Source organism: Mchenga conophoros, linkage group LG3 (assembly GCF_057382185.1).
Source record: "Mchenga conophoros isolate Kocher_MC1m ecotype Shallow Benthic linkage group LG3, M_conophoros_male_GT1.1, whole genome shotgun sequence".
In the NCBI taxonomy this organism is placed as follows: domain Eukaryota; kingdom Metazoa; phylum Chordata; class Actinopteri; order Cichliformes; family Cichlidae; genus Mchenga; species Mchenga conophoros.
The window spans coordinates 72,339,868-72,366,921 of record NC_140528.1 but is presented as its reverse complement, the minus strand read 5'-3'; the positions used below and the strand labels follow the sequence as shown (position 1 = coordinate 72,366,921).

Sequence of the window (27,054 nt, the reverse complement as noted above, 5' to 3'; positions counted from 1 at the left end):
CATTGTGCTCCCGTGTGTGTGTGTGTTTGTCTGTATTAAATGTTTGTTTCAGTGCTAGAGAGAGATCCTTTAAAGCAGGTTTCTCAAGCATAAGGTCCACGGCCCAGAATCAGGCCAAAAGAGACTCCAATCTGGCCCACTGGACAGCTTTGGAAAATGTGAAAAGGAACATAAGTATTTGACTTAACTGTATTTTCCCCCACTGGCACTCTACACTACACAAGCAATCAATATACAACAGACAAACAGTTAAATGGAAGAAAAAAATTAGTTTTTTTCACTATTTAATACTTGGAGCACAGAAACTGCTTGTGTTAGCCAAAGCATACATGATTCAAGAAGCACTTTCTTCCACTGTATTTGACTCAGTAGCGAGCCTGTCAGTCTGTTTCTCAGTCTTGGCCATGACCCGCACCCATGATAAACAGGGATTAGCAGCTAACAGCCAGGGATTAGTCAGAGAATAGGCGACCCCAGTGAACCATTTTGTTTGTATAACACCTTAAAGTAGCCTGTTGACAGACAGTGGCACTCCCTCTCCGCTTTGTCAATTGGATACAGCTAACTGAGATGCTGGCTGGTTGGAGACGTGACTGTGCACCAGTCATATATGTAACCAAGCTGGGTCCTTTTGTCCAGGCTATACAAGGAGCTCTTTCTACACATCATTAAAGATGCATTTCTTGCCACATGCAGGTGTTTTTTCACAGACTTGAAGTGTTTGATTTTCTGAGGGCAAATATCTGTGAGGCTAAGCGCTGCTTCTAAGAACAGATGATTTTGGCAATTGGTTTAATGGTTTAGTCATTTATTGCTTAAAAGTACTTTTGGAGTCAAAACCCATTGATTTATTATCATTTATTATGACTCGGCAGTCTTTTCTTATTGTTATTGTAGCCTGAAAATCTTTACTGGGATTTGAATTCACTGTTGACCTTTAAAAAAGCACTTCAGAGTTTCCTCATTAAGTTTCCCTTCAGAAATATCTTAACGTGGCTTAGTTTCACCAAGGTACTGGAAACATTCCTCTGAGGTTTTGGTCCATATTGACAGGACAGCATCACACAGCTCTACCAAATTCCAGAGCTGCTCTCGGCGTGACACAGCCCTTCTCATGATAACCTACTATATACAACTAGGTCATCTGAGTGCATTGAACTTATTGAACTTATTGTCATGTTCAAGAACCAGTTTGAGATGATTTGAGCTTTGTGACCTGGTGTGTTATCCTACTGCAAGCAGTCATGAGAAGATAGGCACACTGTGGTTACAAAAGGATGGACATGTACAGCAATAATACTCAGGTAGGCTGTGGTGTTTAAATGATCTTTGCTAAATAACCACCATCAGCATGAACTGTTTATACAAGGCAGGATGGATCCATGCTCACATTGTTTATACCAAATTGTGACTCTGCCATCTGAATGTTGCTGCAGAAATCAAGTCTCAGCAGACCAGGCAATGTTTTTTCCAGTCTTTGATTTGGGTGAACCTGTGTGAATGGTAGCCTCATTTCCAGAGCGGTCTTCTGCTGCTGTAGCCCATCTGCTTCAAGGATCAACATATTTTGCATTCAGAGATGCTCTTCTGTGTTATTTGAGTTACTGCGGCCCGCTTATCAGCTCATAGCACTTTAGGCCTCTGACCTCTGGCATCAACAAGGCATTTTTACCAGAGAACTGACGCTCACTGGATATTTAGTCTTTTTATGACCATTCTCTGAAAATCCCTGCAGATCACCAGTTTCTATTTTCAAAGTCACTTAAATCAGTTTTGCCTCCCATTCTGATGCTCACTTTGAACTTCAGCAGGTTATTTTGACCATATCTACATGCGTGATTTTTGGCCATGTGGACTAAATGTCTTTAGAGTGTTTTTTTTTTTCCAAATATATTTTCTAAAAAAGATTACTTGAAATAATAATCAACAGCAATGGCTCTTCAAATAACTCTATATTTCTTTAAGTAGAGCAGAAAGCAGAGACTTTAAAGTTTCAAATCTAGTTATAGACTGCAAAAATACTGGAGGAGAAGTTTGTTGGAAGTGTAATTAATCATCAGCTTCTAACTTATCCTTAACCTGGCTCCAGTCTTTTCCTCATACATCCTCCTTTCTCTACATGTCTGCTGGTGATACAGCCCTTTTCATGGTAACCTACTTCAGTCAAGTGTTTGTATTCTAGCAGCGGCCTGGGCCCTCTATAAATAGTCCCTGCTGATTGATACCCAGCACAGTGAAGCCTCGTAAGCGTTTGGCTGCTGCTGGGCAGAAATGACTTTCTTGTGTCTGTGCCACTCGACATTAACACACCTGTCCCTGTCATGGTCTAATTTATCTGCCCCGCATGTGTCAGATGCCATCCAAGTTACAGGCGGAGGTTCAGACGCAGGCCTGAAAGAGCGCGCAAGTTCAGTCATGTTTCCCCCAGAGACGTGTCTAATAAGGTGTTTTGTATTTAATGTTCATGATGAAGGATAAGCATCTCTGGCCAACTGTAGTTTGGTATGTTCAGGTCTGGATGTTAGAATGTTTTGTGTACAGTTGTTTTAAAGTAATTCTGAGCTTCATAAAATCATTGTAACAAAGGACTGTAACAATGCAGGAAGTACATGGAGTTGTAGTAGCACAAGTGGTTATGCAAATAGGAGTGGTTTTGGTATTTTCCCTGTTCAGTTATTTATGACATTGATGGCATGAAAAAAGGAAACTGCTCCTGTGTCTGGTAGTTTTCAGATGCAGAGCTCTACGTCTGGCCAAGGGGAGGAGTTTAACAAGGTTGTTGGCAGGGTGTGAGTGAGCTGCTTGTTTACAGGTACTTGTTGATTTACAGTCCTCTAGGGTCAGCAGGGCAGCACCAAAAGACACATAAGTTCCCATTTTTATACATCCGGAGGTTGTGTGGTCGGAGGTGTTTGGGTTTTCCGTTTTATTTTCACAAATGAAATACCTCAGGAATGCCTCGGGGGAATGTGGGAGGACCGTTCAGTTATTGCCAAACTGACAACACAGTGCAGGAATGCATGCATTAATTATGACAACGTTTCATACAAATACCCATCGCTATATTTCCTCAGCTGTTTATCAAGCTTGGGTTGCTGGAGACTGTTATAAGCTGTCATAGAGCAAGAAGGCAGGTTACACTTCGGAAACAAAAACACACTTCCTGTTGCGTCTGTTTATAGCCTGGCCCCAAATGATTTTGGTTTTATTGTTTTGTTTTTTCAGTTTTTTATGATAGGCATGCTCTTTAACTGGCATTTGACTGAATAATAAGGCTATGTTTTAAATTTTAAATCATGCTTTTTATTTGTTTTTGTTTCTAATGTCTCTGTAAAGCACTTTGAATCACCTTGTTGTTGAATTGTGCTATACAAATAAACTTGCCTTGCCTATGTAGTTGAGTTTTTTTACTTATTAGAACCCTGTTCAAATTGTGCAATAACAATTATCGGCACAATGTGAATACCCTCCCAGTTTCTCTGGTTAGAGCTCCTTTGTGTGCTGCTATCCTGCAGTTTAGCCCACGAGACTAATGAGAAGTGATTGATATCATTAAAGCAAATTTATAGCACTGGTGACTATTTTAACCAAGAAGGACATCTCTGAGCAGCAATAAGTGGATCTGAGACAGTAGAGGAGAAGAAGAAGGGGGGAGGGAGGGAGGGTAGAGTAATTAAGCAGGAGAAATGTTGGAAGGACTGGATAAGGGCAGTGCATGAGGAGTGATAGAGACAGATGGCTGAAGGTGGAATCTCTGTCAGAAAAGGCAGAGAAATGCTACTTTTTACATTCCTCTGAGACACAAGCAGAAATCTGTGGAACAGACTGGAGTCTCCTGCAGCCCTTCTGATAAACCTGACCGTGCATGACAACCATAAGAAGAAAAAGATACATGGAAGCATGCTTGTTTTCTTTATATAAGTGTTTCCCCACCTCCTTTAAATGAAGTTATGAATCTAAAGACTGAACCTGGGATTAGGACCAAGGCCACCACTAGAGGGTGCCTCATAGGCCCGCCGCATTCAGACAAACAGCGCTATCAATAAAAGTGAGTGAATATTGGATCTTATGAGTGGATGCGTTACATCTCCCATTCTTGGCAGTCTTTGTTTGTATGATGTATGATATTTTTTTATTTATTTGTAAGATGTGATGCTTGTATTTGTGCTTGCTTTAATGCAGATCTGAATGTTTTTTGGTTATTGCAAAATTTTATGGGACTTTTATGGGACTTTGGCTGTAAATCAACAGTTTTGCTAAAATCTGGTATGTTTACATCATATAGTATCTTAATTGATGTCCAATTAACATGCACACAGTAGAAGGAAAAAGAAGGAAACTAAAGCACTTCTAAGAAAGTAGCTTTTAAACATCTAGCCAAAAACTCCTCTGTGCTGGAAAGACTCTGTACTTGAACAGTCGTCCAATTTCACAAACCTCTTTGATAATTTTGAGTTTGTGTCTTCTTTAGTATGATGCTGTCTGACTGTTTAGGAGTGAATGGGTATTTTGCTGCAGCAGATTTGAACTTCGCCAGGAGTTTGTCTCTCCATGTGATTCCTTCAGATCTCCCAAATGCACATCAGTAGGATATGCAGCGAGTGAATATGATGTGCGATTCCTCCTGTTATCCCACAACTCTGAAATCTATGGGCTTCTACAAAAATAAGCCTCATTTTCTGTGCAGCTTTGGTAATATTAGATATGTTTGCAAATTACACATGATTGTTTTGGTAACATCATGTTAATTACAGTGGCATTACTATTTCCAGACAGCACTGAGCCCTACATGGGTCATACAGTTATATTTTTAGCCTGAATTAGCACAGTAAGTCAGTTTCCTTTGAAGCACCAGCACATGCCCTGGGCCTTGATTGATCCTCAAATTGATCTTTTACTGGCATAATAGGAGTAACTGCTAAATAAAGCTCACTTTATCCTTTATGTCAACCCTAGAGTCTATTTTTTGCTTTACAATGGGGAGCTGGTTTCTTATTAGTCCCTGACTGGGGTAATATCAGGAAATTCATCTTTGTGGCACTTTTAGGTTTTTCTTATTTTCACAGTTAACAAGGTTGAGAATTTGTTACCATTGCAGCCACAGATTAAGGGCAACCTCTTTGTTTGCTGCTCCACAAATGGCATCAGTCCCATTTGTTCTTACTTGAGGGAAAACGAGGAGTGTCAGTGCTCCCAGTGGACAAGACCTATCCTTCTTAAGTAACTGTTGTAGTTTGTGGATGTCGCTCTGTGGGCAGATGCACAGCCTGTAGAAATGAGGTCAACAAACCACACCAGGCCTCCTGGAAGAAACCAAACAAAACTAGGTCATGGAAAAGAGATGGCTCTCAGCTGGCCTGCAGAGCTTTTTAGCATGGCACAATATATGCTTTGTTATGACAGTTTACCCTCAACATTAACAAAGTCATTCACCACAATACGTTTTCCATTTGCGTTCTTCCTGTGTGTTTGACATTGTGAGTCCTGCTAAACTAACAGTGCCTATGGTAATGCAAAGTGAAAAGCAGTATTAAAAGGACTTTTACATTATTTTGCAGTATTTTTAACTCTAGCAGTAGTAGCCCTGACCCCCATCGTAAGCAAATGCTTCGAGAAGCTGGTCAGGGACTTCATCTGCTCTGCACTACCCGACTCACTGGACCCTCTACAGTTTGCATACCGCCACAACAGGTCCACTGATGATGCCATAGCCCTGACACTACACACTGCCCTGTCACACCTGGAGAAGAGAGACACGTATGTGAGGATGCTGTTTGTAGATTACAGCTCAGCATTCAATACCATCGTTCCCTCGAAGCTGGACAGGAAACTGCAGGATCTAGGACTGAGCAGCTCCCTCTGCAGCTGGATCCTTAGCTTCCTGTCTGACAGACGCCAGGTGGTCAGACTGGGCAGCATCACCTCATCCCCCATCACACTGAACACTGGTGCTCCACAGGGGTGTGTACTGAGCCCTCTCCTGTACTCACTCTACACCTACGACTGCACAGCCACTAACAACTCCAACATCATTGTGAAGTTTGCGGACGACACTACAGTGGTGGGTCTTATCACCAACAGTGATGAGACAGCTTACAGGGAGGAGGTCAGCGCCCTGACCCACTGGTGTCAAGACAACCATCTCACCCTCAACGTCGCAAAGACAAAGGAGTTGATAGTGGACTTCCGGAGGTGCAGAGAAGTACACACCCCCATCACCATCAACGGCGCTGCTGTGGAGAGAGTGAGCAGCTTCCGGTTCCTTGGCGTACATCTGGCTGAGGATCTTACGTGGTCAGTACACACAAACAAAACAGTGAAGAAGGCGCAGCAGCGCCTCTTCTTTCTCAGGAGACTGAAAAGATTCGGCATGAGCCCCCGCATCCTCAGGACCTTCTATCACTGTGCCATTGAGAGCATCCTCACTGGATGCATCACCACCTGGTATGGCAACAGCACCGCCTACAACTACAAAGCTCTCCAGCGAGTAGTGCGGTGCTCTGAACGGATAATTGGAGGTGAGCTTCCCTCCCTCCAAGACATCTACAGGAAGCGGTGCCTGAGGAAAGCGGGGAGGATCATCAAGGACTCCAGTCACCCCAGCCATAAACTGTTCAGACTGCTTCCATCAGGAAGGAGGTTCTGCAGCATCCGGTCCCGTACCAGCAGACTGAGAGACAGCTTTTTCCATCAGGCCATCAGACTGCTGAACACGTCATAGACACCTCAGCTTCACTACTGGAACTTCAACATTATGCACTCCACACTGTATATAAATGCCACTGTTTTGCACATATTCAACTCTGTATATTTTATATATTTTATTATTATTATTATTATTATTTTATTTTATTTTTTTACTATTTAATTTGTAAAAATGTGTATACACACACACACACACACACACACACACACGTAGGAAAATATTTAGTATACACATCCAGAAATGCATACACTATTATATATTGTACATATATTTATTAGTTTCAGGTTGGCCATTCTTGTATTTTGCTCGTTTGTGTTGTTGTGTTTGCACATCTCTGTTGCTTGTGGGGCTCGCACACAAGAATTTCACTCGCATGTGCTGTACCAGTGTGCCTGCACATGTGATGTGACAATAAAAAGTGATTTGATTTGATTTGATAGCAGACTCTGCTGAATTCTGGTTATTTACAAGGAAGACATGGTCTCTTTTCCATCAGTTGCAACTTGAAGGATTGGCGCCTTTTTGTGAGCTAGAGTACATTACCCCACCACATAATCCCCATGTGATGCATTTCCTTGTACTTCTAGGAGTGCTTACTGGCAATCCACTTCTGCTGATGAATTTCAAACATGATGGCCTCCCAGTAATTACAGTGCTAATGATCATTTGTACTGCATGGTGGTGGGTGTAATTTGCCCATTCCCATGACAGCGACTAAGTTGTTTTTATTTTTCTCATCTTAAAGGCATTCATTCAGTAAATAGCTTTTTTTTTTTTTTTTGCAAGAGAGAATTGTGCCCCTCCTGATTTAAAGGTTCAAAAGGAAGCCTTCATAATTAACTGAATTAAAAGTTTGTTGATAGGATGACTGCGTAACACTGAAGTTAAAGTATGTTTCTAGCATGCCTCTGAATGCCACTTCCAAATTAGGGTTGCAGTTGTTTGGTCTGACACAACCCACAGTATTAAACACAGCAGGCAGCTGCAAAACCCCTTGGTATAAATGAGATCACAGATAGACTATATTTCTAAAAGTATTCACTTGTTTGCCTTCACACTCATAAGTTAATGAAGTTAAGTGAAATACTATTAATCTATATGATTGGCCGAATATTTGCAGCTAAAACAACTTCATCTCTTCTAGGAAGATTTTCCACAAGGTTTAAGAGTCTGTTTATGGGAATTTGTGACCATTCTTCCAGAAGCTCATTTGTGACGTCAGACAGTGATGTTGGACAAGATGTTGTCTCCCAGGTTGGATGTCAGTTAGAAGATGGATATGGCTTCTGTTGTAAGCTGGATGAAACGGTATCTCCAAGGGGAGAAATTGATGATTGTAGTAGACTTTAATGGCCATGTTTAATGGGAATAGAGAAGACAAGGAGTTGTTAGATGGTGTGGTGACACCACTCCATCTAACAACAAATGCAGGAGAGGAGATGTGGTGGATTTCGCCGTTTTGGAGCATAGTCAGCCAATATTTTGGAAAGGGAAGGTTTATAAGCGTGAAACCTGCTGTGTTGAAGAATTTGGAGATGATGGCACAGACAATGAGATGGAAGGCCAAACTGGAGGTTTCAGAAGGGAAAGATGTTAAGATTTTCATTTTGAGTGACCAGAATGGACACGATTAGAAATGAGCTCAAATGGACGGTTTAGCAGTTTGGAGACAAAGTTTGGTTTGGACATGAGGAGGCGGGAGAGCGGATGAATATTAGACAAAGGATGCTGAATATGGATGCCACTGGCCCACTCTTCTTTACAGCATTGCTTTAGTTGATTGATGTTTGTAGGCATTTATTTATATGCAGCACAATTAAGACCATGCCACAGTAAATGTCTGGATTTTGACTAGGCCATTATAGCACCTAGATTCCTTTCTTCTTCAGAGTTCATGGTCGACTCAATGACTGCAAGGTGCCGAGGTCACGTGGCTGCAAAACAAGCCCAAATCATCACTTTGGTCTTGTCTGTCTAAAGGACATTCTTGGGTTCAATGCACAATCTGACATTAGGGTGAATTTGCTGTGCTGTCCATTGGTATTGTGTTAGCACATACCCGAATGTTACAGACCAACAAACAGCCAATAATTCTCCTTTTTTCTTTTCACTGATGTTGAATTTATCAAATTAGTTTGATTAGCAACAACTTTCTTGTAGTTAACCTCCTTATTCCTAAGGAAGCAGTAAGACTATAATTAGTTCTTTTTCATATGGCTGAGCCAAACTAAGGTACAGTTTAAAAGTTTATATTAGCAACACTTTATTGTGACTATAGACTTGTTTAAAGGTTTACTTTGTTATAGCTTAGTGCGACTTTTCCTGTCAGATGAGGTTCAGTGTGGTTGAATTTTCGATCTATGTTCTGCTCTGTAGTTCAGCCTTCACTCTTTTTAAGTGCCCCCTAAGCTCCTGCAGTCTCTGCATTGTCCATAAAACTGGCAGATAGTGAGCCTTTGTGGTTTAGCTCTGAATCTGTGAATCATGAAATAAAAAGCAGCCACACAGCAGTAAACCCAATCTCCTGCCTCGTATTTTTTTGTCCTCTCCATCAATGCTCACGGCAACTTCTGCCACATTATTAGTGAGCCAACTAAAGGTGGCCTTGGTGAATTTTTTCCTGTGCACTATAGCTTTAATGAATGATTTAGCGTCTCAGAATGAATGAATGTTCGCACTACATCCAAATGCTCAGACCATCCTTTGGTTCAGCTTTTCAAGCTTTTTTGAAAAATACGTCTTTAAGGTAAAAAAGGACATATGTATCCCAGACTTACTGATACTATCACTGCTGTGCATATTGCTTCTATTTAGCCTCACACTGAGTGTTTGGAGAGTTTGAAGGAAGACTGATTGGCTCTTACTCAAATACATTTACATAACCAACTCCCACATGAAAGGCTACCATATACAACAAGATTAATGTATTTATTTTAAATTGGATCAAAGTAACAATATTTAAAACAAGCCTATTCAATCCCTGAGAGATGGAAACATTTGTTTTTCTTCTTTGAAAAATTAGTTTGAACAGCAGCTTCCTCCACTGCCTGATCTGCAATGAGTTCCTGGCTGGCATATCAAAATCGATGCCCTAGAAAATCTGTGATTCTTTTCAAGCTCAAAATTTGCATCTAATTTCACACTTTCAACAACATTTTGGACATTTCCAGGCTGGAAATGAAAACATGGAGATAAAGCTGTGTCTTCATCCACAACTCAGACACAAATATAACCGAATGCAATGACTTGTAAATCATTTAACCGGCACGTTTTATTGTAAATAGTACAAAATTAAACGGAGAAACGTTTGTGTTTTTTGATAAATATGCATTCACTTTGAATTACACGCCATCAACAGGGAAATGAATGTGTCTGGCATTAAGGTTGTGTACTGCAATGCCTGAGGAAAATAAAAAAGAGACTGAGTTTAAATCCAGTGTGGACTTTTCTGTGTGGAGTTTGGATGTTCTTCCTGTGCATGCATGGGTCCTACAGATAATTTCAAGAAACTCTTAAAACACACTTTTAGATCACAGATCCCTCATTTAAGTAGTGTTTCCATTTAATATTAATAATAATAATAATAATGTTGATAATTCTAATTATGCAGATGTACCTACTAGTGAGTTTAGCCACAGGTTTGTTCATTTTTCATATTTCTTTGTGTTTTACAGGCTTTTTTGTATTTTTATATTTGTATGTGTGTGGGTGTTCATGTATGTGTTTCTGGTGGGTTGTGTATTTGTTTAAATGTCTTTTTTTAAACACACACCATGTTTAAAAAAAATGGTTTTATGTGTTTTTATTTGAAACCTTAAAAATGGAACTCCAGATGACTAACAGGGACCTGTGCGTTAATAATATATCATAATCGTTATGAATAAATCACAGTGAAACACAGGTTTCAGCTATTATGTCAAATAGCAGGAATGGTCTTCCCCGGAGAAGTGATAAATCAAAAAAGTGACGGTCTGGAACATTACCTTAACATTCAACACTGGACCAACTCCATTTCGAGTAGGAGCAGCACTCTGCAGTATAAACCCATAATTTAAATGCCATCTACATCTCCCTGGTGACTGTCCCCTTTTCCCTATTCCATCACCTGTGGAAAATAGTTTAAGATTCATGATGTCTGTGTCTTTAGTGTGCCAGCATACTTTAGAAGCCTGGCTGGAACGGGCCACAGTAAATACAGGGGGACTGATGCTTTCTAGATCATTATTGGTTTTTGCTCTCAGTGAAAATGAATGCTGACCCCTCACTCAATCAAACCGGCTGATGAGGTTCTGGAAGAAACGATGAAGTTCATTACTGTCCCTGCTGTTGATGTGTTCATTACTCAGATTTATGGTGAATTCCTTCTACTTTCTTCACTTTTCATTCTGTCTTTCCTCTTCCCATCACCTCCCAGTATCAGAAACACAGGTTGAAATTCCACAAGAAATGTTTCCAAAAGCTGTTTCAAGAGTTTTTGAGTTGTTAAAGGTGAGCAAGAAGTGTTACTCCCTACTTAACATTAGGGATCGTGGTAGTTGGTGTTCCTGATCATGTCATTAGAAAATGTAGTGATCGTTGTCTTTTCATTTTCATATCAGCATTGCTGAGGTTTGGTTTGGTGATCCACTGCATCCACTGTGTTTTTCCTACACAACCTTCTCTAGGGTTTAGGATTTTATTGTAGTAAGCCAGCTGGAGTGGGTGGGTTGTGCGGACACCCAAATGTTTTAAGTGTGATAACTCAAAAATGAGGTGACTTAGAACTGGGATGAGTTTGAATCTCGCTGATCTCGACCTCAAGGTCACTTTTTCTGATTTTTAAGTTAATACCACACGGGTATCTAAAGGTGGCTGAGATTTAACACTGGCAGCTGCCAGTATTTTTTAAACCATTGCCAACATTTGGTGAATCAAAAAATCTGACATATCAGACTATATTCTTTTTCTTTCAGACACAGGATATGTGTAGCTTTTGTTATGTATTTATAATCGCTTAATAAGATAATATAACAAAGCAGTTTAAAAATAGTCCAGTTAGCAACACAAACACAACGACCAGCTGGTCGTTGTGTTTGTGTTGCTAATGAGGAAGTAGCAGAGTTACCTATGGTGGACAAACTATGCGACACCATCATCGTTGAAGGGTGTTTCTTCGGTCTCGTATTTACTTTCAAACAGATGACTGGACAAATGCTGCCTGGTCCAATGAGTTGGCTTTTAATGTAGGGTTAGAATTTGGTGTAAACAACATGAAAACATGGATCCAGTCTGCCTCGTATCAATGGTTCAGGCTTATGGTGGTGGTGCAGTGGTGTGGGTAATGGTTTCTTGGCACGCTTTGGGCCCTTTAGTACAAACTGGACATTGTTTAAACACCACAGCCTACCTGAGTATTGTTCCCAACCACATGCATTTCCATCTTAATTGGGGATAAATAAAGTCATTCTGATTCTGATTCTGATCTTTTGATGTAACCTTGTTGCACAATGCTCAGATCATCTCAAATCGATTTCTGGAACGTGACAACGGGTTCAGTGTACCCAAATCACCTCCACAGTCACCAGATCTTGGTCCAATAGAGCACCTTGGCGAAGGATCATGGAGGTGGAGCTGACAAATCTGCAGCAACTGTGTGACGCTGTTGCGTCAATATGGACCAAAATCTATGATAAACGTTTCCTGATACTTGTTGAATCTTTTTCATTAAGAATTAAAGCATTTATGAAGAAAAAGCAGGTCCAACCTGGTACTAGCAAGTTGTACTTAATATAGTGGCTGTGGAGTGTACAAGCAAGACGTGAGTAATCAGTTATTGAACTGCAAAGTTATAGCAAAGTTAATTCTATGCATTAAGTTTTTATATCTCAGTGACCACTGAAATTAAAGCTGATTTAGATAATCCTTCAAAGTAACTGCCCAAATCTGTGCTTGGTAGCCAGATTTGTTTTAGTGATGTCTCAGAAAAGTGTTAAAGACCTACTGAGGACTCAAAACTTGTGGTTTCTTAAGTGTCATGACTAAAGAGTGTAATTTAAGTCTGTAACAGTCGAAATATATTTTTAACTACACCATTAGATGTAGATCATGTAAAGCAGGAGGGTTTCACAAGCACTTAGCTTCTACGTAAATGCATCTTCACTGCTCCTTGTGACTTTATAGTGCTTGAGCATAAAAAGGCACCTTGCCCGTTAAACAGCCCCCACCAGTATTAAACCGTACTGTGTGTTAGGTGGAAACATCAAGCATGAGCATCAGCACTTACATTGTCACGTTCGCTCTGCAGTCAGGTCGTCCGCATCCATTAACAAGCTGCAGGGGCCCTATGCATTAGCTCACATTATAATCTATACAGCATGCTTTTGCTATTTGATGTCCACCAGTTAAACAGAAGGTCACCTGCTCTGCTGACAGATGTGGGCACTGCTACATCTGGTACAGAGCCAGAGAGCTGCCTTTTACAGCGTCACAAACTGACATTTCCAGCTCAGTCCTGTGTACCCAAATCTGACACACTGTCTATCTTATACGAGCTGTCAGAAGTCATATTAAAAATTCATACAAGTTTTATGTCCCTGTAGGACTTTATTTGGGGATCTAGAATACACGCTGTTGGCTGTACTAGCAAGTGAGCATGAAGGGCATTGTTCAGTGGGATAATGAGGTGTTGGACCTCATAAGGATTTAGGGAAAAAGGTTTGCAGCAAAATTCAAAGCGCTCATGTTTGAAAGCATATCAAAAGAAATAGCTGAACAGGATCACAGGTGAATGTGGCTCCAATGTCACCTCACACTTAAGAGCCTTAGGGATTGCTTCAGACATCTGAAGAATTTAACAAAAGAGGAATACGTGGCTCGTTTTCCACATCGAACCTTTTCAAACTCCTATTAGATTTTGGCCACAGTGAGTTCATTATGTGTGTAACAGAAAATCAGTTCTCAACAATAAATCAAAACTGCACATTAAGCCTTGCAGTGTGAAAGCAGCTTTTGTCAGCAGGCATTAATATAAGACCTAATGCCCCTTGAAAAAGAGTTGGAAGTCAGTTTTGCCATCTCAGAGCCTGCAGTTAAAATGCAATCGGGACGAAGTATAGCGTTCGTTTTTGAAGTGCTAAAGTTTTCGCTGTGTGTATGAGTTTTCAAGTACGGGCCCCCTTTAGATCCATGCGAATGGACGTATAAAGTGAGTCAGCCTTATCAGCGTCTTGTTCAAGAACCTTCATCTCCTCAAATAGCCCAGGCGAGATACCCGAGTGTAGATAAAATGTCGAGCCCAAGGAATAATGACGGAGATATACAGAGCAATGTCCTCAGCAGAAGGAAACAGAGATAGCATTTCAGGTTTCTCTGTGCCATTACAGGCACCCAGATTTATAACGAGGGGATCACGTAAAGTTTCCGTAACGACCTTTTCAAAACAAACCCCTTAATTCTAAACAATGCTAATGAATGCCAATGAAGACAGACTGCAGTAGGCATCTAGACAAGCGTTTGGGCAAAACGCCATTTAAAACCTGCCATATGTTCAGAGTAATGATCCATCACTCTGAAATGCAGAGTATACAAACACACAGCGCATCAGAGTGATCTGTAAAGAGCATACAAAGCAGGGGAATGGACTTTAATTTCAGGAGGCATCCCATATGCTTTTCAGGAGTGCCCTGAGGGAGCAGTTGCGCTAACGTTAGTACACTGATGTCATAAGCAATTCATTACTGTCGTCAGATATCGACCTGGCTCTTATCTGCAGTGACACCCTGCATTGTCACTTCTACGGTTAACCTTTTGTCCAAGGAAACCACTAAATTCCTGTGCGCTCTGCATCTGCTAGCATTAATGGGATGGGTTAAGATGTTTTTTCTTCAGCTCTACGGCTCCATTTATCCTTTAATGATTTAAGGTTATTTCTTCCTTCCCTTTTGAAAGAATCATCAATATTAATGTTTGCAGTAACCGGCTTAATAACAACACTTAAGTGTAGCAACACTTCCTACATCCTCTAAACTGTTGGGCATTAATTCTTCAGAGGCACTTTGATCGTTCATTATTTTTTGTAATAATATGTATGTATGTATGTATGTATGTATGCCCTGGGCTAATATTAAAATAGAGACGAGTAGTCAGCTGAATGAAAATCAATTGACATTTGTATTCCAGCCAGAAGTAACAAATGTTTACCAGCTTAGCTTATGTGCATGGCTTTGACTGGTTGGCAGTATTTGAAGTCTTGTGTGTGAGAAAGGTCTCACTGATCAGCAGTGAAACCTTTATTCCAAAATGACAAAAACGTTATGTGATAAAAAAAAAATGTTTTATGTGCAGAGGTCACATGAAATGTCAGCTTATCAGCTCTAATATAGAACTAGATAGTGTATATTTCTAATCACGTGAATTATAGTATAGTACTATTATTTACAGTGGTGGTTTCCAGTAACAGTTTGCTGGAAAAATGGTATCTATTTCTCAACCAAATTATATTAATCTGCCACACTACAATGAGCGTACGTCACCTGCTTGTCTTATTCGCCTAAATTGGCAATCAATATTTTTTTAAAACTAGTATTTGCGGCATATTAAGTAGTTTAAGCTACTTGTTTTAAACTGACTATATTTCTTGAAACTAGATTAAGTGGTGGACTACGGTAAGAGCTGTCTTGAGCAATAACAAACAGTTAGGATTAAAGAGAGACGCCTGACATGCAGCCTGGTCCAGGTATAGCTGCTACCTGCAGATGTTGGCGGCATCTGGCCTGGTTTGTGGCTGAACTTGATCTCTTGGCCTGCCCGAACTAACCTAGCATCTGCATCAGATTGTAAAAGTTGCAAAATTAAAGAATGATCCTTGAAGGATGCTGATGTAGCAGTTTTCTTCTTATGAAAGTAACCAGGTAATTTGGTTAGAGGAAAGCATATCGACCAATCATTGATAAGCTGACCCTGAGTCTTCACCTCTAATTTGCAGATTTACCACTAATGTAATTATTGTTTATTTGCAGCTATGCTGTTTCTTATTTTGTTTGTAAAGAAGCTTGAAGAAATAAAGAGTCACTGAAAATGGTCCAGATGACTGCCACTCCCTGAGACTGTTAAAAGATGCTTTTTCCTTCCCACTGTTGCCAAGTGCTTGCACACAGTAGGTGGGGTTTTCTCTCTATTATTGTTGGGTTGAACTTACAATGTAAAGCACCTTGAGGTGACTATTTTTGTTATTTGGCACTATATAAATAAAAGTGAACTGAAGTGAATTGAAAATGCATGATCTTGTTAAAAATACCTTTTTAGTAAGATGACAAGTTTCTGTTTGTCTAAGTCAGCTGTAGTTCATGATCAGAAACAAGGATCCGTATCCATGCACTCATATCGTCCACTTTGCTTCAATGTTAGTTCAGCGTTCACCTTAATTCCCAGAATGCTCTTTTAATTCCCTGATGAAAGTACTGCATTAATCCTAAGGGGTTTTTACATTTCTTTTTTTCATCATATGCTTGAACAAATCTGCTAACCTTTTTGCTAATGACAGAATAACAACATCGATCAACTTCAGTTGTTTTTTGTTTTACTGCGTCTGTGTCCTTAATCTTTCAGTTCAGCAAAGGTTGCTATAGCAGCCATTTGGCTTTAGTTTCTACTGTTTGCTGTGGTATGGGCTCCTCTTTTATTCCTTTTTGGCTGCACAGTTCAGACCCAGTGTTTAAAGGGATTTAGTCTAGCAAACCATAGACTTGTTCAGAGAATCTGTTTCATTACCAACATATTTTGGACCATAAACTTTTAAGCTTTAAGACTTTGGAAGACATTTTTTGGCTCTTGAGCAAGACTCCATTGGGGGAAAAGAAAGCTTAGTTTCACTACACTCTTGGTGTTATTAGGTTCACCCATACAGAAAGTTTGCAGCAGATGACAATGAGAAACCCAGCAGTTCCCTCATTCTCTGCTTTACAATAGTATTCTTTATCAAACTAGATGTTGATAAGACCTTATGTTAATTTTAGGTTGCAGACTAAAAAAATGTGTTGAATTTTTGCTGCATTTCATCCACGTCTCGCTGCCTTTGCTAAAGTGGATTTGGATTCGGAGATTGTTGCTAAAGCTGCTGCTGTACATTTTCCAAGATTTTTATTTCATTATTTATGATTTAGCGATGACTGTCCTGCTCATTGCTGTGTCCTATTTTACCATCATTGTGTATCTTTGGCAGACATGTTTCATATTATCACCTTATTTTTGAGGCTCGTAACATTGTGTATTCAGTAAGCAAGTCTGGGCAGAGAGCCCAGGCTTAAATCTTCAATTTGGAATTGAATGCATCACCCCGTAGACCACAGTATATTTACTATTTCCAGTTATTTTTTCCCCTCACTGTTGAAATTGACTTCAGTAGAAGTGTTTATGCAGACAGCCTCCGAGGATTCATTTCTATCTAAAACAGTGAGCAGAACTGATGGTGCAGTTTTAGTCTCCTGCCAGCTTTCTGTGCACTCAGCAGAATGTCCTGTGTGGTACTGTCCCAGCTTAAGTTGATGAGCTTTTAGTTTCCTCTATTTTTTTTTAAATTTCACAAGTAAAACAAGTAAAAAGAAAAAACAACACCAAACAAAATGACTGTCTAACTAATGTGAAAATACTGTTAATTAAAGCTAAAACTAAACATTTAATGCTTTTCTATTCCTCTGATTCTATTGTTAGGCATTCCCATATGTACACCTGTGTATCCGCTTTGTGTTTTCTGTGACTTCTTGGTCCTTAGAGATATTTGCACTGTGCTGAAGGCATATTGACATTTGCCTTGTTTGCCAAAACTCAGCTATGCTACAGATAGCGCTCATCTCAGTGCATGCTGGTGTTCTGCGATATTCCCAGGTGCCGGAAGACGTTAGACTTAATGGAAGTGTAAAGACAGCCTGGAGATTCTCCACCTGCAAAGTTTGACAAGCTGACTTTTTAAAAAGGCTTTGCTGTTAATGAGGATTATTTTTATTATGCATTGGTGGAAGTAACATTTTACTTGTATCCGTCAATTTTTCAAGTATTCTAGTCCCATAATGCAAACGGCAGACATGGCAGTGGATCGAAAGGTAATAACTATTGATCTGAAAACAGAAAGGTTGTCTTTTACTCACTTAGTGGTTTCATGAATTAGTAACGACATAAACTGTGCAACTAAGCTGCAGTGATTAGTTAATGAGAGTGACTTTGGCTTGAATAAATGTGTCTTTCGAGACGTCAAATGGAACTTAAGAAAACACTAACAAAAAAAAAATGCTGTAAAAACTCACAAAACAAAACTGAAGTGTTTTTGAGGAGACAGTAACGTGACTGAACAACCGAGAAAGTGGCAGAAAAGAAGAAGCGGAGGATTCATTGGTAACGTGCGTTTTAATTATGTGATGTATACAATGCCTGATTTAGACTTCTGCTGGAAATCTATGTCATAACTTGCAATGTAACCCGAAACCCAGTAATTGCAGGCTGTGTCGACCAGTGTTGGTCAAGTTACTTGAAAAAAGTAATCAGTAACTAATTACTGATTACGTCCCCCAAAAAGTAATCCCATTACTTTACTGATTACTTATTTTCAAAAGTAATTAATTACTTAGTTACTTTTTAAAAACACGATTTACAACCTGAAGAGGTGATAAAGCGATAGATCTTTCAGCCCAATTCTACTTTTTCTACATAATCCATCATACAAAATGTAATCAAATGGAAAAGTCTCTTTTTTTAACTTGTTTTATCAGTTTTAATCTTTTAACTTTATGCATCAAGCAAAAATTTAATTATATGCAACATTCTCTGACTGGAAGAAATTTGTTTAACATTTAAACCTATTTTCTGCACATTCCAGCACATAAAATAAAATATTTTTTGTGTTTACACTCACTCTTTCAAATAGATGCAAGTAAAACACAGCAGAAAATAAATAAAGTCAAAGACTCAGCGGTCCTGTTGCTCTATTTTCACCTGTAAAGCAGGAGTTGGGTAGGCGGAGGTTTACCCTGGTGCAGGTGTGCCGCAGCAGTCAGTTGAAGAATCCTCGAGTTTCTCTGAGTTTCCCATTACGTCATAGCGCACTCAGTGCTTGCTTGGAAGTTTAGGGTTTTTTTCGCTGTAAAAAGAAGTTTTCTTCCCACGCAAGATGGACGCTAATGTTTTTGTCACTTTTTATGGAATCAAACTCAAAGTAAGGTCAGTACTTCCACGCTTTAAACGCTGCACGCTCATACTCTCTCCCACAATCGATATGTGATCCACTGTTGATCTGCACACAGCTGTTGTCACGAACATGGCACTCGCCTACGTCACTGTCACGAGACATTCTTGCAAAAAAATCACGGTTTTAGTAACGCAGTAACGCAGCGTTCCTACGGGAAAGTAACGGCAATCTAATTACCGTTTTTGCAATAGTAATCCCTTACTTTACTCGTTACTTGAAAAAGTAATCGGATTACCCATCTCTGGTGTCGCAGCCATTTACTGTTAGCTTGTCAATTCCATGGTGGTTCTGTCACGCTAACTGTTTCTCTTTTTGTGTACTTATGTAATCCTTTTCTGATAAGTGGTGTTGTCTTAAGTGCAGTGTGTTTAACCTCTCAAGGCCACCGTATTTTGAGTTTAAGACACAACTTTTTCCTCTGTCATCGCTCATTTTAAAGGTCAATGTAGATAATTTGACATCAGAGCAGCTGTCATTCACATGGATTTTGGTTTATGTTTATTTGACAGTAAGTTTATCCACAGCAGCATCTTTGCTCTGCTGAACATAGATTCCTCCCTCACACCATCTCAGTCAGCCAGTATTAAAAGAGAAATAGAAAAAAAGAAAAGAAATGCTAGACAATTTTCTTCATGTCAGCTGTCAGTAATTGCTGTATGTGAGTGTTTTTCAACCTACAGCTAGAGATGTGAGCCGGCGTGACAGAAATAGACCTGACACGTAAAGAAGGCAATGCAGGAAAAAAAGAAAGAAAAAAGCCAGGGTCACATGTGACTCATAAAGCGGGTGGACGCACACAAGTGCAGGAATCGAGCAGCTGAAGCAGCCATGTGGTAAACGGTCATACTGGATTCTGTCAGACTGCACAGTGCACTTGTCAGAATTCACATACAGTGAACCGGTAATTAGAAGCGATCAGTTTTTAATACTGGCAGGGAAAGAAGCGCCCTTTAGTTGTCGAAAGCTGGTCTGATTAGAAATCAGCACAATGGACTACCTTAAAAGGCTATTAGCATGCCTCTTTTGTGCACGATCCTTCGTTAGCAACAAGAAAACATCCCTAAAATGTAAAAGGGCGCATATTGGTGATTGAGGCTGTGGATGATTACTTGTCCTGCTCCAGCCCAGCAACTTGTAGAACTATTTTGTGGATATTGTCAAGCACGCTGAAGTGAGAAAGGTGGAGCACTTAGACATCACAGTGAAGCACACTCCACTTCTTGATGACAAATGGCGACTAGATTGTGGCTCAGCACTTGATGTTCAGTTTACTGGCCACTTTGCCTCAGAGTGCTCAGTTTCTGACAGCGATGTATCACCTGTGTTCACATTAAAGGATCAGAGTGGTTGTGCAGTTTGTGGTAAATGGGCTTTCTTTAAATGCAATGTGGGACGCAGCGATTCACAATAGAAGTCTGCGGTTGTCAGCCGCGCTCCTGTTTTTGATGATAAGCTGCTCTCTGCAGCTTTTCAGCTGGCCGAGCGCCTCTCACGCAGCGGGTAGAAAAGAAAAGCTCTTGTGGTAATGTTGGCTCTCACCCCTGGGCACCTGCAGTCAGTGTTTTCTGGATGGATCAGTATATCTGTCAACTTCTCCCCAGCAGAGCCTATTCTTACTCCTTCCATTGCTGCAGGGGGCAACATAGAAAAAGTTCATGTTCGATCAAAGTCTGGGAATGAAGAAAAGTTTCTCTGGGACTTTATATTTTAGATGATGGGGAAAATACAGCTGCATCTTGGGCTGTTGTGCTCAATCAAAAATATAATGCATCATTTGCGTGCAATGTGGAAATCTGAGGAGCAAGCCACTGCTCTTACTCCCTCCAGCTGAGCCACATGGAGACTTTTAATGTTATGTGTGTGCAAATTTGATCTTCGGTTCCTTTTGAATTTGTCCGCTCTACCCTGTTGACCGATTTTTGACACGAAAACCCCCCCAAAGGAGTTTTATTGTTGAAAAGCGATCGGTCTAATGAGCACCACTGACAGCCCAACAATTAGCCAATCATCACTGTGAGTGGGACTGACTGTTATTTCAAGCTGTTCTCATTAGATGCAGGTGGATACGATAGTCTTCAGTGGACAGGGAAACTATATCTGCAGTTGCCACAGAAATTAGACAGCAGAGTAGAGAGTAAAGTAGCTGCAAAAATCAAGGTCACATTTCTTTCAGTATGACTTCAGCTGCCTACAGTATGCATACAATTGGATACAAATACGTCGCAATCTGAACGTAATGGTCTCGCTGCAATAGGACATCCTGATATTTCTTGTTTAAACAGTGTCCTAGTGTTGGTAGAAAAGCACACCTGATGTCAGACTGAAATTGCAAATTGAAATCTGTAGGGAGTTGGTAGTTCTGTCTCATATCAGGGGAAACTCTCTGCAGAAAAGAGGTCCGCCCAATCAAGTGAACTCTTCTTGTAGGCTCGAGGGTGCTTCAGAGAAGAATGACGTCAAATCATCCTGCATTAAGGCTACAATTACTTAAACAATGCAGATATAGCACAGTGCTATGGGAAGGAATGTGATCATGCTAAGTTGTAGAAGATAGTATTTTAATAGGACCCTAAAGGCTGCAGCTATGGTAATATAATTTAAGATTAGGGTGGTTTTAATTAAGAATTTAGTTTGCTGTGTGATATTCATTAGATCTCATGATTCTTAATTAACATAAGATATTGCAATTACTAAATAAATGCTGTAGTTGGTGTTGCCTTCAAACAAGCCTTCTGAATAGTGTAAATCTGCTCTTTGTTCTCTTTGTTTAGACTCACCCAAATATCTTGTAAGATTTCAGTATTTTGTGTTGTATTCATTCCATCCCCCCGTGTCCTGACCAGCTCATTAAATTAAACATTACTCCTGGTGAGAGTTTTCCTGCCTGCGCGTGGACTTGTATTGTAGTGATTTGTTCCACACTTCAAATTCTATAAGAGTGTTGGAGAGGCCTTGAGAGTGATCTGTGATGGACTTGCAGGCTTGTAGGAAAATATATAGGTTTTAGCTCAGTGTTTGGCAGCAGCACAGTGTACTTGAATCAAGTGTGAGTGATGTCAGCGGCGCTTTACCAATAACCAACATGAGCAGCAGGCCATCTGTTTACCAGAGAAATAGTGGAGTGACAAACATTGTGTCAGTGCAGTTTGTGCTTGTTCCTTGTGTGACCTGAAGCTATCTGGTGTAGTTCATATAATGTAGTGCTTCTATCTATAATTACAGAGAGTTCAGGAGTCTTTCTGTTTATCAGAGTTGCAGAGGTTGAAATCAACCATTAGAGGGTTAATAGGTGTGTGGGACCAGTAAAGATTGGGTACTTAAAATGGTTTTGACCACCTTTATTCTTCAACACGGCTCGAGCTCTCTTAGGCAATCTTTCTTGTTTCCCTTTGTTAAGAATGGTTATTGAGAGCCAGCTTTCCACTTACATCATCCTTGATGAGGCTGCAGTGAACAGTAGAAGGACCAGGTGCATCTCTCAGGCCTTTGCTGGATATTTTTTCGTATTTCTTAAGAGCATGATTTTCAGATGCTGTTCATCTGCTGTTGATTCTTACGCTTGCTATTTCTTATTTTAAGGACACACTGCACACCATGCTGAGAGAGAAGCCAAGAGCTCTTTGGAAATCACCTTGTTGGTGCAAAAATACTGTTTTATGCCTGTCAAACTGTGTTATCTTTGGCATTTTTCATTGACTCAGCTAAAGAAAAAATGGGAGCAAATTGTGTGTTTTTGTGACAGCGTGCTCGGAACAAAGTGCCTAAAGATACAATTTAAAATTGGATCTTTGCTAAGTTGTCTGGTATGTATAGATACAGCACTGTTTGTCATTGGTTTAGGTGGCTTTTGTATGTGTGAATGATTCATTGCTCAGCATTAAGTGGCTTACCAAGCAAACAAACAAAACTGGTCAAAAGTTTTAGAACACTCAAATTCTTCCATTTTTTTATTTAAAATTATGAAGCTAAATGTCTTGTTGCATTCTGAAATGAAAACATAGTACAGATAAGCAACTGGAGTTAAAAAAAGAAAAAGAAAAAAAGAAACCATGGACTTTTGACTCATCAAAGTAGCCACCTTTGCAGATATAACACCTGAACACACCTGTGGCATTCTACCTACAATAGAAATCAAATATTCTTCAGAAAGGTCTTTCCATATCTGTTGCAGAAGTTCCCATAAATGTGTGGCACTTGTAGGTTGCTTTGTTTTCACTCTTCTGTCCAGTTCATCCCAAACCAGCTCGATGGAGACCGTGCTGGCTGCTCTGTTTTTTCAAGCTTACCATCTTGTGCTTTTTGCTAAGGTAGTTCTGGCATAGTGTGGACTTATGTTTAGGGTCATTATCTTGCTGTAGGATGAACCTCTGAAAGCTAGGCACATACCAGAGGGTATTGCATGGTGCTCCAGAATGCTGTGGTAGTCATTTTGGTTCAGGGTGCCTTTCACTCTGTACAAGTCACCGACCATGGATCCAGCAAAACACCCCAGACCATCACACTTCCTCGTCCATGTTTGACAGTTGATGCCACACACTGTGGAACCGTCCTTTCACCTACCCGATGGTGATCCTGCGTAGTGAACCGAAGATTTCAAATTTTGATTCATCAATCAATAATAGCTTCTTCCAGTCTTCAGTAGTCCGATGGTGGTGTTTCATGGTCCAGGCAAGCCTCTTTGTCTTATTCTGATGTCTTAGCAACGGGTTTTTTGCTGCAACTCATCCTGTCAAACAGCTCGAAGTCTTCTCTTTATAGCTGAAACTGAGACTTGCTTACTACGACCATTATTAAGCTGTGCTTGAAGATGTTGTCCTGTGAGCTGCCTATCATGCATTATTTCTTAAGACCACTTTTAAAAAATTACAAAACGTCTGGCTCAAGCTAAACATAAAGGAAGGGTGTGCTTAAAACTTTTGCACAGTACTGTAAGTTAGCTTAGCCTGTGTCAAAAAGAAATCTTAAAATGCAACAATCTGACATACTTAGGCCCAACTAGAGTTTATGTTGTAAATGTAGACATATATTAACTGTTATACTGACAGCTAGCATACTTGTTAGTCTACAATAAAGTGGTGCATTTGCAAGTTTAAGGGACATAATGACACTCTTGGTGGTTAAAGACGACGCCTGGAAATGCTACAAAGTAAACTACAGTCTTTTTCAAATGTTTTATACTTGGGGCCATGGAAAACGATATTTCACATTAATAAACACATTTGAATAATGTTATAAAGCTCGCCAAATAGTTTCCTTTTATCTCACTGTTCATTCTGAGCGGACATCCATGCGTTTACTTGATTTATAACTTTTAGTGTTAATTTCGACTGCAGTTTAGCACTCAAGTTACTTTAAAGTGGTATTTAAGCGCTTTTACAAAGTAAACCCTCTGACACAAACATTTTAACATGGCTTTGCATTACAAGGCCAAATAGAAGTTTTATGTCTGTCTTAGTCAAATAGTAAACACTCAATTGTGTCTGATCTATCCATTGTGTAGTGTTACAATATTCAGTGTAGTTTAACGTTTGCAGCTCTTCCCTGGTTTGTGGAAAATGACAATTGAGCAACCAAAGCACATTTTTCACCTATAACACAATTACAGTGGTAATGCTCAAGGCCTTTTCACAAGTTAGAAAATACAAACAATAAAGAAGAAATATTACGTTGTTTGTTTTTCCATTATTAAACCATTTAAACAGCATTATGCCATTATTAACGATGGCTCTGTGCACTCATGGACCATAAGATTGCGTATCTAATCTTGTCCTTTTACTGCTAAAGCGGCTTTAAAAAGGAGCTTCAGCTTTTGTCGTTTTGCTTGACACGAAGTTATTAGCACCATTTAAGAGATTGTGTTTTCAAATTGAAATGCGACAATAGCGTTTTGCAGTTTAATGAAGCTAATAATAACTAGCTGGCGACTCGCAGCAAAGTCAACAGTCACTGGCTGGAATTGACTGGCATTCACTTTTGTTGATTCAAGAACACTTTATTTTTTCAAAGAAAACCAAGACTTTTAGTCGTAAATGTGCCTTTATGTCATTGTCAACTGCATGTGAGCCAAATGAAAATGGAAAACTCGACTCGATTAGCAATTTAATAAAGTAGTTAGTGCTTAGGTAATGGATGAACATAAAGAAAATACTTTGAACGTTTTTTATTCGTTATTATTCATCTTCTGTGTCTCCTGTTTCTGAAAGCAAGTCGTGTCACAAAGACACTGCTACACCCCACAGGTACCTTATTCACCTATTTCAGACACTGTGCTAGTTCTCTGTGGCAATCAGTAAGAAGTTTCACAATACTTACTAAGTCCTTGAAATCTTTCTTTTTCCTCCAAGCACATATTTTTTTATTCTTGCCTGTGGACTCTGTCTGCAAAGTCTGTGTAGCATTACAGGCTGATGAAAAGTCCAAGGTCAGAGTCTGCAGAGTTTCTACACAGAGTAGACTTTACCAAAATAGAAGTATCTCTCTGTCAAGTGACCTGTAGAAACTTAGCCTCATTTTAAGCCTTAACTTATCTGAAACCTAAACCTGTCAGCCTGATGGACATGTAATAATGAGAAAATATGGCTATCAGAGTTTTCTTGAGTGAAGTCACTGCTGTAATAAGACTGGAAAGGTTCGAGTTAATGACAGATTTTTGAGGTGGGAGAGCTTGGCATTGATAGATGAGTGCAATTGAGGTACAGTGTAGGCTAATTAGTGGAGGAGATGATGCACTCGACTGATCCTAATGTCATCACAGATGCTTAGTGTAGCCCGTCAGTCATAAATACCGACCTTGACATTTTCTTGCAGGATAACTCGCCGTCCTGAGCTCCACAGCTTTTTCTTCTCTGCCCTCCTCTTATATTGTAAATGACTGTTTTTTTACTTTGTGTATGGTCTGTTGTATAATTTGGGGTACATTTCATGTTCACATATTGTATTGAAGAGATTTTATTAAGTATTAACTTCAAGCAAGGTTCTCCTTGCTTGAATCTTATATCTTATAGTTGAGGCACATTTTTTCTTGGGTTTCAGCAGGGCAAATAACAAAAGTCTGCACTTTGCACTTGTTTTGCTGCACTAACAATGTCTTAAAGTACATTTAAAAAGAACAAAGTAACACAATATAATACTTAAAAGTAAATAGTGGGAAAAGACAGTGAGTCTCCTTGGCTACAAGAGGGCTTCTTGTTGTTATCATTATTATTAGTATTATTACTATATTGCAGAAGAGGTGCATTTACATTGTAATGAGATAAAAGCATGGGATATACATGATACTTTTGGGAGAGATTAATGTTTCAGATTTAAATGCTTTGATATTGTTTTGATACACTGAATGAATAATGACTAACTAGGCTTCACTACCTAATTAAAGCAGCATTTGCCTTTTAGTATCATCTATATTATCCTCAGCAGTACTTGTATCAACAAAGCAATGATTTCAAGAAGTATTTTTGTGTAGGCTCTCAGACATCCAGGTCATGGAGCGTTTCACCTCTCATCCCAGCGGCTTCTTCAGTGCTAAAAGCAAATGATGGGGAGTCCCAGGTATTTAAACCCTGGTGGCGAGTTGTTGACCTAGTATTAATCATATGATTTCATGAAGTATCGTTCACTTTGATACAATGCATTTGTGTGAGAGGCTGCTACATTTCTGTAATTTCATCCAATACAAGTCATGTAGGAAAATTCCAAAGTGCTCCTTTAAGCCATGACTGTATTAAACAGTTTGTGTAGGGAGATGGTGAATCTGAGAGAAGGGGTTCACGTTTGCAGAAACAGAAGACAAAATATTTTTATTCTCATGAGTCCTGTCCTGTTACATGTGGTGTTTGTGTTGTGACCTTTTGAATGTTTAAACTGCAATGAAAATGGATTTTAAATAACTTTAAATTGACTGAAATGTGGATTTTTAGCTCAAAAAGAGACGTCACCAATCATATCGGCATGCAGAAAATCAGTCAGCCACGCTCAAACGTATAAATGAATAATAATGAATAAATAATGAAAACCTGAAAACCGCTGGTGAATAGACTCAAGAACTTTTAAACACATTTTTTCAGGTATGTAGTTTCTCATGTATTTCTGCTGTGAGACAGCTTTTCTCTTCTTTTACTGACAAAATAATTATTTT

At 39.6% G+C, this 27,054-nt stretch overlaps 1 protein-coding gene across 3 annotated transcripts in view; it reads left to right on the top strand.

Annotated features, from left to right (window-relative positions):
* The window catches only part of kcnip4a (potassium voltage-gated channel interacting protein 4a), a 153,675-nt gene that overhangs the window by 21,444 nt on the left and 105,177 nt on the right, over nucleotides 1–27,054 (top strand). The gene's annotated exons all lie outside the window — the stretch shown is intronic.